The sequence below is a fragment of the Meles meles genome, chromosome 11 (assembly GCF_922984935.1).
Source record: "Meles meles chromosome 11, mMelMel3.1 paternal haplotype, whole genome shotgun sequence".
NCBI lineage: Eukaryota > Metazoa > Chordata > Mammalia > Carnivora > Mustelidae > Meles > Meles meles.
Window position 1 is genome coordinate 66,176,213 of NC_060076.1, and position 17,351 is coordinate 66,193,563.

The window sequence follows — 17,351 nt, forward strand, 5'->3', positions numbered from 1 at the left end:
TCTTCCTCCTGCCCCCGGAGGGCTTGCCCACAGATTTACATCTTGGCTCCGGAATCTCTGATTGCTCTTCTCTCTCCACAAACCCTCCCTGCCCTTCAATAATCCCTTCTTCATACACAAGACAAAAATGCCTCCCCCAGCTCTGTTGGCCAACATTGATCCGTTTGTCTAAAACTACGTTCACTGGGCTACTTACATATCTCCTGCTTTATCTCCTGGAGATCCTACGTCCCATGACACCTCGCTAGGGAGGAACTTGCCGCCTTTGTCTCATCTGTCCGAGTCCTCCCCATAGTGCCTAACACAGAGCCGAGAGCTCAGGGGGTCCTCGGTGGGCGCCTGCTGAGTCTCAGAGGCTGGAAACTCCCGACACTGAGCCGGCAGCACAGGGAGCCACTGGGGAGAAGGCAAGCTAGAGAAGGAGTTCAAGTTCAAATGATGTTTTAAAAAGCAGGATTAGGGTACTCGCGTCAGCAGCACAGACACTAAAATCAGAGTGATACAGACATTAGCATGGCCCCTGTACAAGGATGACAGGCAATTCCACGAAGCGTCCCATATATTTATAAATAAATAAATAAGCAAGCAGTCCTAGCGAAACAGGACGGCCTTTATTGGCATGCATCAGGTTTGCAAATCCTGGCCTCCAGGTGATTAGCAAGCAATGTCCAGCCCCCTACCCTGGGAAAGCCAATGGAACAGCAGAGAAGCCCTACTTGCTTCATTCTGGACTTCTCCCCTTGACCCAGGCTTGTTTCTGGACAGAGGGGCACCCCAGGAAGCCACATTCAGACTGTGTAAGGGCGGCCTGCTGTAAAAGAGTCCTTATTCTCAGGGAACTAGTGTCTTCTGGGTGTCACCCTGTCCCTGAGCCCAGCTCTCTTTCCTTCCTGGAATCTATGACGGGTCTCTGCTTGGACAGTTTGCCTGGAAGCTACAGGGGTAGATGGCAGAAGGCAGGCGGGCCAAGGGTGGAAGTCAGCGGACCCTGTCTTTCCATGCAGTGCTGCTTCAGTGCAGAAACCAGCCCGTGCTTCTTTCCTAAAGATTTGGGATGGGGATGTGAGAGACCTAGATCAATGGCTAGTGGAGGAAGATGGCAGAGATATCTTTCTTCTGACAGAAGGCTAAATATGAAGACATACCCCCAAAGATGTGGGGAAATGGGAGTCTATTTTTGATGAGAAAAAGGAATGGAAGATAATTGAAAAATGAAGGCAAATATCATTCAGTTTGCTTTTTTGAAGATACTCATCTAAAAATAAGATCATGTGGAGATGAAATGACATGTCCGACTGTTGCTAATAGCAGTCCTTTTGGGGCCAGGAGATGTGGAGGAAAATGTATTCAAAAAGAGATTTCTCTCTGCAAGCCATGACTCACCTCCCTGCTGCCAAAGTCATGGAGATCTGCAGCTTTGCTGCTGTGAAACTGTTTACATCCAAGAAGACACAGGGACACAAGGTCATGGGAGGTAAGCAAGCCTGGAGACCTCAAAGTCGAAAGACAATAAACACAGGAACTTCCAGGGCTTTTAAAGGAGCTTCATCGGGCCAAACAAATTCCCACTTCAGATGGAGATTCACAGCCTCTTGTAGCAGATGGGAATAGGAGCAGAGCAAGGGTTGGTTCAAACTGAAGTACTGAGAAGTTTTATCAGGACCAAAATAGGCCACAGAGAGTTAAGCCCCGGAACGGTTCTTCGAACATGTCTGGACTAGAATGAAAACTCAACTGGCATGGAGCAGAGGAATTAAATTCAGGAGCAAGTTTCCAAGGAGACCCATAAGAACCCAGTTAGAGGAAAACGTCTTCCAGAAAATTCATAAAATGTAATGAGTCGCCACTGAAGCAATGGAAAGCACATTCAGTGAAATGACAGGGAGTGGATGGAGGCCTGATGCGGAAGAGACTCAGCTGTGACCTGAATAGGTATTTCGTCAGCAAATATTTGGGTATATTTAATTGAAATGCATTTATAGCAAGTCAACTCCCCCCCACACAAAAAAAGTTAAATATTCTTCCTATAATTAATATGGAATGTGGTCCTCAATTTGACCATGCACATTAAGCAGTCTGAATAAATATGTTGGGACTTGGCACCCATCTGAAGCAGTATCTGCTAAGAAAAGAATGCTTTTAAGTCTCCTGGAACTCTGAGAAAAGGTACAGAATTCTTGGTTTCATGGAAGCCCGGTGTCCCTGTCCGCAGCAACACATCCCACTTCCTCCTCTCTCACCATCCACCACTAAAAGTCTTCGGACCTCACAAAAGCAAATCTGACTCACTTCTTTCTTACTGAGAATCACAGCAACTTTTCTTTGAAATTTAAGTTTAAGGAAAATGGAAAATCTATTTTTAATCAGAGAAAAACCTTAAGCTGAGTGAAAATTACTTCACAGGTCCTGTTGAATGTAGACTAGAACCATTTTTTGAGATGATCATTAATTTTATGGAAGTGATATACACCAGAATAAACTTCCATCCTACTTTATAATCAATCAGTTAATCAAGTCCAAGGGGAGTAGGAGGGCTATGCATTCTCTGTCATGGGCTGCATGAGGTTACAGAGAGCAGAATGTCACTGTGTGGTAAGTGAAGGTTCAGGGCTGGATTCAAGTAGTTTTAAGCACAGAATTGAAATGATCAGGTAGAGAAAAGGAAATGCAGAATGACTTAACCGACTACTTCATGATAAGAAAATATCCAGTACCCGTTCCAGTGTCCTCATCTGGTGCTATCTGTTTAAAAACGTGGCGAATAACATCTTTGAGAAAATCTTTAAATTTAAAAAACACTTCTAAAAATATGTGTGCAATCTCAGAAAATACCAGAAAACAAAACTTATCTATAGTGTTTGCACATTCATTTTATGTATTTTCCTGAAATCACCATGCATCAATATTTTTCAAAAGTTTCTTTCTAATATTCTTTGAAAAAGTAATCATTCTTTTTTTTCTTGAAAAAGTAGTAATTCTAATTTGTACACTTTGAAACAACTTTCTCCACCCAGATTCAACTGGATTCCAGAGCCTATTTCACATACTGGATCAAAAGTTTTCTTGTAAAAGGTTATTTCTATTTGACTAGAGTTTGTCATTTGTAAGTTATTTTTAAAAAATCAAACTTTGAAATTTAACCACCCTACTTGTTGTTGCCAAGACTATTCCCATGAACGTGGTTCTGAAAATTAAAACATTTGCCAGTGTTTCTTTATAAAAGATGTACTGATAAAGAATGTACCTACCACATAGATAATACCTGATAATATATTTTAATAAAAATTAATTCATGTAAATAATGAAAAATTCAAGCTGTAAAGAAAGTTATACAATGAAAGTAATATTCTACTTCCTCATGTCACCCAGGTTATTAGTCATTTCTTAGAGTTCTTCTAGAAAACATTTTTTCTCCCGCATCAAAATATGCATGTACATATATATATACAAACACACGCACACACAAATTTTTATGGGGAGATCATGCAATCACTACCTGAAATGCCTCACCTGGCTTGTTTTCACATAATAAGATGTCTTGCAGAGCTTCCCATGTTAGCACAAATAGACCAACCTCATTCCGTTTAGCAGTGGCATACCATCCACTATGCTGGATTTTATATATACCCAATATATGTATACATATATTTCCCTAAGAAAGACTGTATATATATATACAGTCTACAATGTATTTCAGTAACCCTTTGTTAACTGGCATTTAAACAGTTTCCAGGTTTTTCTGATTTAAAAAAAATGCTGACTGAAGATCCTTTTACAGCTTGGCTTAAAAAAAGGGTGTCTTAGTAGATTAAATTCCTAGAAGTAGAATTTTTTTAAAAAAGAAGTTCTCTTTTTCAATCTATTCTAACCTTTAATATTGCCTACAATTTAGAGGGGCAAAGCTTTTTTATTTTGCTTAGGTTAGGAAGAACAAAATGGAAAACATCAACGACACCAAATGCATAGGTCCAGCTGCCTTGATTCATTTCAAATTCAAACTGGGAGGCCCTTCTCTTGAAGAGATGTTTAAAATGGGGTCCTTAACAATGTTTTTCTCACTCCAGGATAATACAAAATGAGCTATCAGGTGAGTAGCGTATCCTGTTTAACATGCCGTGGAGAGAGTTCCATAAACGGCCATCTGAAAGTCACTGGTACCTGATCAGATCTTTGTGATTAAGTCACACTGAAGGCAACAGCTTATCTGGTCTCTCTCGGGTAAGATTTATGGGAAGCTGTTAGGCCTGGGCCTCAACCGGAGTCACCAAGGAGATTTCTCTGTATAAAGTAACTGCCCCCCATATATCATCTAAGTGGTCCCCAAGCTGTATGTAATTTTATAAGACCTAGATGTTGTAAAGGAGAAGCCAATTTTAGAATCTTGCTTTCATTAAGTGCAGAATGTTCATCCTACTGGGAAAAACTCAACTCCTTTTGCCAGTATTAGCAGCCAGACCAAACCTTCTGTATATCAACACCATATGACAGGTTCGAATTATGCCTAAGTCACTGAGGTTGGCAGAGATTAAACGGGACTGTGTCCTTAAAAAGAACAAAATTGCTGATGTAAGTCTGAATATAGAAGTTTCATTTTAGGAAAAAGAGAAACTTTTCTGGGCGAGGCTAGATTTGCTCCATAAATCACAAAGGCCGGGCCCTTGGGTGTTTCTAAGAAGAGCAGACCACTGACACCCCTTTACCCAATCCCAGCCTGTTTGTGAGCTCTACTGGGCTCCCCTAGGTGATTGGCTTTAGGACGTTTCTGGGAGTTTGAGAAAACCAATATTCCATAAGTTCCTTTAATTTAGTTGTGGATAAGAACCATTCTTCTATGGGTTTTCTGTACTCTTAGTAAATGATTAGTCAGAATTTGGGTGGATAGAAAAGCAGACAAAAGAGGTGGCCAGTGACATATTTCTGTCCCTAAGAAATTCCTGCTGAAAATTAGACATTGATCTCAAATGGCAAACAAGAATAAAAAAATATGGCAAATGGAAAATTGCCAACATACATAGGTCAGAACTGAACTGCTTTGATTAGGAATGCTGTTGCATTTTATTCATTAATCCTTTTAACAAATAATTTTGAGCACCTTTGCACTGTACTCTACACTCTATGTATGTAAAGATTATACACCATAGATAGTCCAATTAATACTTTGAGCTTAAAATAGTTTCTGTCACAACTCCTGCAGTACAACAGTGGGCTGGACTAACAGAGCAACAACAGGGACAAAGACATACCAGATAAATGGAAGAAAAAGAAAGAAAAAACCTGGTTTTTAAAAATATAACATAAAATGAATATTTATAGAACCTTACAAATAACTTCTTTTTTAGAATGAAAGAATATAAATTTTTCAAAATCCAAGGAACATTTATAAAACTAATCATGTACTAGGCACATATATCTCAATAAATGTAAAAAAAATTTTTAAAAATGCAGATCACACTCCCTGATCATAATGCAGGAGGAGGGGGCAGGGGAATTAATAAAATATTTTTTAAAATAAAAAAAATACAGGAGACATGAACAGACACTTCTCCAATGAAGACATACAAATGACTAATGGACACATGGAAAAATGTTCATCATCATTAGCCATCAGAGATTGAAATCAAAACCACATTGAGATACCACCTTATACCAGTTAGAATGGCAAAAATTAACAAGACAGTAAACAACGCGTGTTGGAGAGGATGTGGAGAAAGGGGAACCTTCTTACACTGTTGGTGGGAATGCAAGTTGGTGCAGCCACTTTGGAAAACAGTGTGGAGATTCCTCAAAAGATTAAAAATAGAGCTACCCTATAACCCAGTAAGAACTGGGTATTTACCCCAAAGATACAGATGTAGTGAAAAAAAGGGCCATCTGTACCCCAATGTTCATAGCAGCAATGTCCACAATTGCTGAACTGTGGAAAGAGCCAAGATGCCCTTCAACAGATGAATGAATAAAGAAGATATGGTCCATATATACAGTAGAATATTACTCAGACATCAGAAAGGACAAATACCCAACTTTTGCCCCAACATGGATGGGACTGGAGATTATGCTGAATGAAATTAGTCGAGAAGAGAAAGTCAATTTTCATATGATTTCACTTACTAGTGGAACATAAGGAGTAACATGGAGGACATTAGGAGAAGGAAGGGAAAAATGAAGGGGGGTATCAAAGGGGGAGAGGAACCATGAGAGACTGTGGACTCTAAGAAAAAAACTGAAGATTTTAGAGGGGAGGGAGGTGAGGGGATGGGTTGGTCTGGTGATGGGTATTAAGGAGGGCACGTATTGCATGGAGCACTGGGTATTAAATGAAACAATGAATCTTGGGACACTACACCAAAAACTAATGACATACTGTATGGTGACTAACATAACATAATAAAAATAAATAGATGATACATGATAGATAGATAGATAGATAGATAGATAGATAGATAGATAGATAAAGGAGCCAAAGACCATAGATCCTGTGAACCTCTGGATCAAACCAGACCTGAAAATAATTTAACTTTGGACTTTTTGGTTATTTCCACCAGAACTCCTACTCCACCTTTCTAAAATCGAACTTTCTGACACTTGCAACAAAAATATTCTAATACTATCAGCTGGAAATTCTATATTCACTCTAATTATAATTTAAATGTGACTAAATAATAAAGATATTTGCAAACCGAGCTTAGCTCTCATATGGCTTTTCTCAGGATGAACAATACCAGAATCTGAGACATAGACAATTGAACCCAGGAGAATGAAAAAGGGAGGAAGTTCCAGAAGGTAGCTGTGCCACAAACATAGAAGAATGATCAGTGCGGGAGAGCTAGGTGTCCAGGGATGAGGGATCTTGGAAAAGAAGATTTCATGTATTTGAAATACATGAAATACATGATTAAAGATGCAAGAAAGCCAACAATGGCAGAATAAATGAGCAGTTAGAAGCTCCAGGAAGACCAAGAAAGGGAAATATAAACACAGAGCATTACTTCGATCTGCAGTGAACAGTATTTACATGGTAATAATAGCATAAGCACTTTATGCAGTTTCAGCTTTTAGAATCAAAGTATTGGCATAGCACCGGGGATTTACCATTTCAGAGCAGACTCTAAATAATAAATGACATCTGCCTCGACAATGTGGAATTTTCAAGTACAGATCACAGAATGTGGGAAGTAGAAGGGGGGAAATGAGAGAAGAGGGAAAGACTATTAGCCCAATATCCTTATCTTAGTAACTGACAAAAAAGGAACAAAATGTGTAAGAATAGTATTCAAAGTTACAAAAGCAACCAACAGAAATAAAAATAGTGACCTGACTGTAAGGAGGGTGAGATGAGCCAAATCCTTATGTACTATGGCCAGAAATCAAGGGTTAGTCGCTTATAGGGAAAAATAGAGAAATCAGAGTTTGTGTATATTATTGAGAGGTCACGAGTAAATGTAAAGAGATTGAGAGTCATGCCAAGAACTAAAATCAGGGGCGCCTGGGTGGCTCAGTGGGTTAAGCCGCTGCCTTCGGCTCAGGTCATGATCTCGGGGTCCTGGGATCAAGTCCCGCATCGGGCTCTCTGCTCAGCAGGGGCCTGCTTCCCTCTCTCTCTCTTTGCCTGCCTCTCTATCTACTTGTGATCTCTCTCTGTCAAATAAATAAAAAAAATAAAATAAAAAAAAAATAAAGAACTAAAATCAGAAAATACTACAAGAATAACATGGTCACCTCTGGGGATCAGGACCAAGATGGAGCTAGGGACTGATCTTTTCTTCCTTTCTTTTCTTTCTTCCTTTCTTCCTTCCTTCCTTCCTTTCTTTTTTTTTTTTAAGATTTTATATATTTATTTGTTAGAGAGAGAGAGGAGTCACAAAGCAGGGGGGAGGGGCAGGCTGAGCAGGCAGAGGGAGAAGCAGGCTTCCTGCTAAGCAAGGAACCCAATGCAGGACTCGATCTCAGGACCCTTGCATCATGACCTGAGCCAAGGACAGATGCTTAAGTGACTGAGTCACCTAGGCATCCCTGGTCTTTTCATTTTAAATTCTTATTGTCCAATTAAATATTTAAACCATGTGTAGATGTTTTTAATACAAATAAAATTTCAATGCTTAAAAAAAAGAAATCAGATTCAACCTCATTCATAATTAAAGGAATTCCATCTAATCACTTCCAATTATGAATTTTGCAAATATTTACAAAATTTGGTGATTCCCAAGGTAGGCCAGAGTGTGGGGAACAAGTAGGAGGGAAATTCAAAATATTTTAACAACGAGGATAGCTGGCAGCAAGCATTGAGAACTGATGGAGGCCATAAACTAGCCCATGTCCATCCTGGTGCTTACAGCTGTGTAGTCGTCCCAGGGAAGGCATCTGTATACACTCTTGGTAGGGATGTATGCCGGACGCAGTCTTGCTGGAGGACATCAGTCACGGTCTGTTTTTTTTCAAAGCTGTTCAAAACTGTTTAGAATTTGAATTAGCATATTCATCGAAGTAAAATTTGAAAAGGATATGATTTTTGTAAAAGCTTTATTGAAATATAATTCATATACCACACATTTCACCAATTGGGAGTGTACTATTCAACAGATTTTCAGTTACTCCCGGAGTTGCGCATCTTCGCCTAATTGATTTTAGAACATTTTCATCATCTTAAAAAGAAACTCCCTTAACCATCACTTGCCTAACCCCTCGCCCCATTTCTCCCAGCCATAGGCAATCATTAATTGACTGTCTATAGATTTCCAATTCTGGAAATTTCATATAAATAGAAATGCAGACTACTACTGGCAAGATTTCAATTTTGTGATGGCTGAGTAGCGTTCCTTCATGACTGGCTTCTTTCACTTAAACGTATTTTTTTCAAGCTTCCTGCAAGTTGTACCATGTACCAGTAGTTCATTTCTTTTTGTTGTCAAATAATAGTACATTATTATACTATATATATATTATACTATATATTATAGATAAACCACATTTTGTTCATGCAGTCGTCAGTTGATGAACACTCGGGTTGTTTCCATTTTTGGCCATTATCAATAATTGTGCTATGAACATTCATGAAAAGGTTTTAGCCTGGGCATATGTTTTCATTTTTCCAATGTACATAACAAGCAGTGGATTTGCTGGGTCAAGTTTTCCAAAGTGGCTACACTCTTTTACATTCCCACCAGCAGTGTATGGGGGGTCCGATTCTTTCACATCCTCTGCAACAGGTGTTAGTATCTGACTTCATGATTTTAGCTATCTTAGTTTATTGGCCATTTATAATATCTTTGGAAAAATATCTGGGTATCTTATCCATTTTTAAATTGGGTTGTCTTTTATTACTGACTTGTAACCAACTGTTCTTTCTATATTCTAAATACAAGTCTTATCCAATATATGATTTGCAAATATTTTCTCCTGTTCTGTAAGTTGTATTTTTAGTTTCTTTTTTTGATATTATATTATTTTTTTCCATTTTCTTAATTTAAATTCAATTAATCAACATATAATGTTATTGGTTTCAGTAGTGGAGGTTAGAGATTCATCAGTCTTATATAACACCCAGTGCTCATCATGTGCCCACCCCTATGTCTATCACTCAGTCACCCCATTGCTCCACCTCCCTCCACTCCAGCAACCCTAAGTTTCTTCCTATGATTAAGACTCTCTTATGGTTTGTCTCCCTCTCTGGTTTTGTCTTCCTTTACTTTTTCCTCTCTTCCCCTATGATCCTCTGTTTTGTATCTTAAATGCCACATATCAGTGAGATCATATAATAATTGTCTTTCTCTGATTGATTTATTTCATTTATCATAACACCTTCTAGTTCCATCCATGTCTTTGCAAATGGCAAGATTTCAATTTTGTGATGGCTGAGTAGTATTCTGCATATATATCATATCTTCTTTATCTATTCATCTGTCTATGGGCATATCTGGGTTCTTTCCATAGTTTGGCTATTGTGGACATTGTTGCTATAAACACTGGGGTACACGTGGCCCTTCAGATCACTACATTTGTATTTGGGGGGTAAATAACCAGTAGTTCAATTGCTTGTTGTAGGGTGGCTCCTTTTTCAACTTTTTGGGGGAACTCCATACTGTTTTCCAGAGTGGCTGTATCAGATTTCATTCCATCAACAGTGTAGGAGGGTTCCCCTTTCTTCCCACCCTTGCCAACATCTGTCATTTCCTGACTTGTTAATTTTAGCCATTTTGACTGGTGTCAAGGTGGCATCTCACTGTGGTTTTGATTTGTATTTTCCTGATGCCCAGTGATGTTGAGCACTTTTTCATGTGCCTATTGGCATTTGTATGTCTTCTTTGGAGAAATATATGTTCATGTCTTCTGCCCATTTCTCTCTCTCTCTTTTTTTTTTAAGATTTTATTTATTTATTTGACAGAGAGAAATCACAAGTAGGCAGAGAGGCAGACAGAGAGAGAGAGGGGAGGAAACAGGCTCCCTGCCAAACAGAGAGCCCGATGCGGGACATGATCCGAGGACCTGAGATCATGACCTGAGCTGAAGGCAGAGGCTTAACCCACTGAGCCACCCAGGCACCCTCTTCTGCCCATTTCTTGACTGGATTATTTGTTCTCTGGGTGTTGAATTTTAGAAGTTCCTTATAGATTTTGGATACTAGCCCTTTATCTGATATGTCATTTGCAAATATCTTCTCCCATTCTGTCAGTTATCTTTTGGTTTTTTGACTGTTTCCTTTGCTGTGCAAAAGCTTTTTATCTTGATGAAGTCCCAATAGTTCATTTTTGCCTTTGTTTCCCTTGCCTTTAGAGACGTGTCTATCAAGAAGTTGCTGCAGCTGAGGTCAGACAGGTTGTTGCCTGTTTTCTCCTCTAGGATTTTGATAGATTCTCACATTTAGGTGTTTCATCCATTTTGATTCCATTTTTGTGTATGTTATAAGGAAATGGTCCAGTTTCATTCTTCTGCATGTGGCTGTCCAATATTTTTCTCAATACTATTTGATGAAGAGACTGTCTTTTTTCCTTTGGATATTCTTTCCTGCTTTGTCGAAGATTAGTTGACCTTAGAGTTGAGGATCCATTTCTGGGCATGCTGTTGTGTTCCATTGATCTATGTGTCTGGTTTTGTACCTGTACTATATTGTCTTGATGATTACAACTTTGTAAGAGAGCTTGAAGCACAGAATTGTGATGCCACCAGTTTTGGTTTTCTTTTTTAACATTCCTATGGCTATTTGGGGTCTTTTCTGGTTCCTTCCAAATTTTAGGATTCTTTGTTTCAGCTCCGTGAAAAAAGTTGATGGTATTTTGATAGGGATTGAATTGAACGTGTAGTATTTTTTCTTCCCATCCATGAGATGAGCATGGTGTGTTTTTCCATTTCTCTGTGTTTCCCCCTGTTTCTTTCATGAGTGTTCTATAGTCTTCTGAGTACAGATCCTTTACCTCTTTGGTTAGGTTTATTTCTAAGTATCTTGTGGTTTTGGGTGCAACTATAAATGGGATTGACTCCTTAATTTCTCTTTCTTTTTCTGACTGTTAATGTATAGAAATGCAACTGATTTCTGTGCATTGATTTTATAACCTGCCACTTTGCTGAATTCCTATATGGAGTCTAGCAATTCTGGGGTTGAGTCTTTTGGGTTTTCCACATAAAGTATAGTGTGAGCTGCAAAAAGTGAGAGTTTGACTTCCTCTTTGCCAATTCGGATGCCATTTACTTTTTTTTGTTCTCTGATTGCTGAGGCTAGGACTTGTAGGACTATGTTGAACAGTGGACATCCCTGCCGTGTTCCTGACCTTCGGGGAAATCTCTCAGTTTTTTCCTATTAAGGATGATACTCTCTGTGGACTTTTCATATATGGCTTTTATGATATTGAGGTGTGTTCCTATCCCTACACTGTGAAGAGTTTTATTCAAGAAAGGATGCTATAGGGGCACCTGGGTGGCTCAGTGGTTTAAGCCTCTGCCTTCGGCTCAGGTCATGATCTCAGGGTCCTGGGATCGAGCCCCGCGTCGGGCTCTCTGCTCAGTGGGGAGCCTGTTTCTCCCTCTCTCTCTGCCCCTCTGCCTACTTGTGACCTCTCTCTGTCAAATAAATAAATAAAATATTTTAAAAAAATAAAAAAGAAAGGATACTGTAATTTGTCAAATGGTTTTTCTGCACTTATTGAGAAAATCATATGGTTCTTGTCCTTTCTTTTATTTATGTAGTGAATTACATTGACTTGTGAATGTTGAACCACCCTTCCAGCCCAGAAATTGATCTCACTTGGTCATGGTGAATAATCCTTTTAATGTACTGTTAGATCTTGTTGGCTAGTATTTTTGTGAGAATTTTACCATCCATGTTCATCATGGATTTTCATCTGTAATTCTCCTTTCTGGTGGGGTCTTTGTCTGGTTTTTGGGATCAAGGTGATGCTGGCCTCATAGAATTAATTTAGACGTTTTCTTTCCATTTCTATTTTTTGAAACATCTTCAAAAGAACAGGTGTTAATTCTTCTTTAAATGTTTGGTAGAATTCCCCTGGGAAGCCATGCAACCCTGGGCCTTGTTTGTTGCGAGATTTTTAATTGCTTCTTCAGTTTCCTTGCTGGTTATGTTCAGGTTTTCTATTTCTTCCTATTTCAGTTTTGGTAGTATATACATCTCTAGAAATGCATCCATTGCTTCCAGATTGCTTAATTCATTGGCATATAGTTGTTCATAATATGTTCTTATAATTGTTTGTATTTCTTTGGTGTTTGTTGTGATCTCTCCTCTTTCACTCATGATTTTATTTATTTAGGTCCTTTCTCTTTTCTTTTTGATAAGTGTGCCCAAGGGTTTACCAATCTTATTAATTCTTTCAAGGACCTATCTCCTCATTTTGTTGATCTGTCCTACTGTCCTTTTGGTTTCTATTTCACTAATCTCTGCTCTAAACTTTATTATTTCTCTTCTTCTGTTGGGTTTAGGCTTTATTTGCTATTCTTTCTCCAGCTCCTTTAGGTGTATGAGACCTTTCTTTCTTCTTGAGAAAGGCTAATCCTTCCCTCTTAAGACTGCCTTTGCTGCATCCCAAAGATTTTGAACCATTGTGTTTTTACTTTCAGTTGTTTCCATGAACTTTTAATTCTTTAATTTTCTGGTTGACCCATTCATTCTTTAGTAGGATGCTTTTTAGACTCCATGTATTTGAGTTCCTTCCAAATTCCTCTTGTGATTGAGTTCCAGTTTCAAAGTATTGTGGTCTGAAAATATGCAGGGAAAGATCCCAATCTTTTGGTACCATTTGAGGCCTGATTTGTTACCCAAGATGTGATCTATTCTGGACAATATTCCATGTGCACTTGAGAAGAGTGTGTATTCTGTTGCTTTAGGATGGAATGCTCTGAATATATCTGTGAAGTCCCTCTGGTCCCATGTGTCATTCAAAGTCCTTGTTTCCTCATTGATCTTCTGCTCAGGTGATCTGTCCATTGTAGTGATTCAGGCATCAAAGTCCCGTATTATTGTATTATTATCAATATGTTTCTTTAATTTTGTGATTAATTGCCTTATGTAATTGGCTGCTCCCATGTTAAGGGCATAAATATTTACAATTGGTAAATTTGTTGGATAGTCCCTTTAATTGAGATACAACGTCCTTCTTCATCTATTACAGTCTTTGGTTTGAAATCTAATTTGACTGATATAAGGATTGCCACCTCAGCTTTCTTTTGAAGTCCATTAGCATAAATGGTTTTCCATCCCCTCACTTTCAATCCGGAGGTATCTTTGGGTCTGAAATGAGTCTCTTGCAGACAGCATTTCAATGTGTCTTGCTTTTTTATCCAATCTGATACCTGTGTCTTTTTATTGGGGCATTTAACCCATTTACATTCAGAGTAACTATTGAAAGATATGAATTTAGTGGCATTTCAAGTGACATTTAGTGACCTGTAAAGTGACTTTTTCTGTATATTGTGTCTGTTGCTTTCTGGTTTATTATTTGTGGGCTCTCTCTTTGCTTAAAGGATCCCTTTTAATATTTCTTATAGGGCTTGTTTGGTGACCACAAATTCTTTCAGTTTCTGTTTGTCCTGGAAGGTTTTAATCACCCCTTCTATTTTGAATGGCATCATATCTGGATAGATAAAGTATTCCTGGATGCACATTTTTATCATTTAACACTCTGTTGAATATATCATGCCAGACCTTTCTGGCCTGACAGGTCTCTGTGGGTAGGTCTGCTGCCAAGCTAATGTTTTTACCCTTGTAAGTTATGGATCTCTTATCCTGAGCTGCTTCCAGGATTTTCTCTTTGTCTCTGAGATTTGCAAGTTTCACTATTATACGTCAGAGTTGACCTATTTTTATTGATTTTCAGAGGTGTTCTCTGTGCCTCCTGGACTTAGATGCCTGTTTTCTTCTCCAATGAGGGAAATTCTCCATTATAATTTGCTCCCAAACACCTTCTGCCCCTCTCTCTCTCTTCCCTCTTCTTCTGGGATCCCAATTATTCTAATATTGTTTTGATTTATGGTATCACTTACCTCTCAAATTCTCCCCTTGTGATCCCGTAGTTGTTTATCTCTCTTTTTCTCAGCTTCCTTGTTCTCCATCATTGGGTCTTCTATATCAGTAATTCTCTCTTCTGCCTCATTTAGCCTAACAGTTAGAGCCTCCCTTTTTTATTGCATCTCATTAATAGCCTTTTTGTTTTGACTTGGTTAGATTTTTGTTCTTTTTTTTCTCCAGAAAGGGATTCTCTAGTGTCTTCTATGTTTTTTTCAAGCCTCTTATAATCATTATTCTGAACTCTAGTTCCAACATCTTAGTTATGTCCATACTGATTAAGTCCCTGGCAGTCAGTGTTGCCTCTTTTTCTCTTTTTTGAGGTGAGTTTTTCCATCTTGTCATTCTGTCCAGAGGAGAATAGATGAATATGAGAATAAAATACGAAAATCCCAGAGAAACAACGATCCCAGAGAAATATACACTAAACAAATCAGAAGAGACCAGAAACTGAAAAAAAAATTTTTTTTAAGAAAAAAAGAGAGAGAATATAATCAGACAGGTGAACAGAATAGAGGAATACACTGGATGCTGTGTGTATTTTGGTCTCTTTGTTAGAAAATTAGATCCCAAAATTTTAAAGAAAGAAAAATTTACATATGTACAAAAATAAAACACAATGGAAGGATAGAATGTAACTGTAAAAATGAAAATTAAAAGACAAAAAAAAAACCAAAAGAGAACAACAACAAAAAGGAATGGATATAAACAGACAGGTGAACAGAACAGAGCAATATACTATATCTTGACTGTATTTTGGTCAGTTTGTTAGAAGAAACTACATCTCAAAATTGTAAAGAAAGAAAAACTCATATATATATATATATATATATATATATATATATCCCAAAATAAAATTAAATACATTGAAAGGAGAGAATGTAACTGTAAAGATGAAAATTTTAAAAGACTCTCTAACAAAATGAAAAACAAACCAAAAAAAGGAAGGAAAACAAAGAGAGAATATGATCAGAAACATGAATATAACAGAACCATACACTAGATTTTGGGTGTATTTTGGTCTGATAGAAGAAACTGCATTGCAAAATCACAAAGAAAAACATCTATAAAGAAAAATAAAATTAAATACAATGAAGGTATAGACTGTAAATATAAAAATGAAAATTAAAAGAGATTTTTTTAAAAAGTTGATGAGGGGCACCTGGGTGGCTCAGTCAGTTAAGTGGTTGCCTTCAACTCAGGTCATGATCCCAGGGTCCAGGGATTGAGCCCCACATCGGGCTTCCTGCTCAGCAGAGAGCCTGTTTCTCCCCGCCCCCACCCCGCCTGTCCCTCTGCCTACTAGTGCTCTCGATCTCTCTGTCAGATAAATGAAATCTCTAAAAAAAAATAAAAAGAGTTGAGATAAAAAATTGGTTGAAAAAGGAAAGAGAAAAAATTTAAAAATTTAAATTGAAGGACTAAAGAATCATGGGGGGAAAAAAACATGAATTCTATATGCTGTATTCCCCTAGTGCTGGAGTTCTGCAGTTTTCATTGATTGGTAAACTTGGTCTTGGCTGGATGTTCTTGCTGATCTTCTGGGGGAGGGGCCTGTTGCAGTGATTCTCAAATGTCTTTGTCTGAGGTGGAATTGCACCACCCTTGCCAAGAGCTGGGCTAAGTAATCTGCTCAGGTTTGCTCTGGGTAGCTTTTGTTCCCTGAAGGCTTTCTGTGCTGCTTTAGAGGATGAGAATGAAAATGGTGGCCTCCCAATCTCTGGCCCCAGAGGAGCTGAGAGCTTGGGGCCCTACTCCTCAGTGCACTCTTAGAGAAAAGCAATCAATCCCTCCTGTCTCCCTCATCTCCGGCCACACTCCATGCTCACCCGGCTTGTGACTGAATGTTACTATCTCTGGCACATGGCCCTATTTGGAGTCTCCAAAACCAGCAGATTACTGCAGGAGGTTCCTTCTGGGGGAGGAAGGGCAGTCTCCCCAGATCTGCTGCTTTTTGGGGCCCCTGCTCAGGGAGCAGTAGCCTGACTGTGCCCATGGTTTATGGTGACCTGGAGCTGAGAGCCCATTCCTGGACTCAGAGAAGAGAGGGAAGAGAGAGAGAAACAGGCTCCTCACTGATCAGGGAGCCCCATGTGGGGCTCGATCCCAGGACCCTGGGATCATGACCTGAGCCAAATGCAGATGCTTAACTGACTGAGCCACTCAGGGGCCCCATCTCTGTTTTCTTCTAAGAGTCTTACAGTTTGGGCTCTTCCATTTAGGCTTTTCATCCATTTTGAATTCATGTCGGCTATGGTGTGAGGGAAGGGTCTGATTTCATTCTTTTGCATGTGGCTATCCAGTTGTCCTATCACCATTTGTTAAAGAGACTATACTTTCCCTCAATGAATAGCCTTGATACTCTTGTTGAAATCAATTAGCCATAATTGTATGGGATTACTTCTGGACTCTCAAATTTTATTCTGTTCATGTCTATGTCTATCCATGTGCCAGTTCTATATTGTCTTGGTTATTATAACTTTGTGATAATTTCTGAAGTCAGGAGGTGTAGGTCCTCCACCTTTTTCTTTTTTTGATTGTTTTGGCTATTGTGGGCCCCTTTCACTTCCACAAGAAATTTAGGATATGCTGCTCAATTTCTACAAAGAAACCAATAGGGATTCTAATAGGAATTATGTTGAATCTGTACATCAGTTTGGAGAATTTTAGACATTACACAGATGCCCATCTATGGTGTTGGATTGAACTGAATGTTCCAAACTTTGAGAAATGTACCATTATTTCCCATGATTGCCTGTATGGGTCACAGACCAGCCAAGAACTTGGATGGGGAGAAAAAATATTTCTGTCTCTGGGATTGGGGGCATAAGCTTGGACCCCAGCTCA

The 17,351-nt window shown here is 38.7% G+C and overlaps 1 non-coding gene across 1 annotated transcript; it reads left to right on the forward strand.

Moving 5' to 3' along the window:
* The first annotated feature begins 461 nt into the window (after positions 1 to 461).
* Positions 462 to 565, forward strand: LOC123953667. Its single transcript, XR_006820929.1, has one exon. It is a non-coding gene; the product is annotated as a U6 spliceosomal RNA (small nuclear RNA).
* Positions 566 to 17,351: the final 16,786 nt, after the last annotated feature.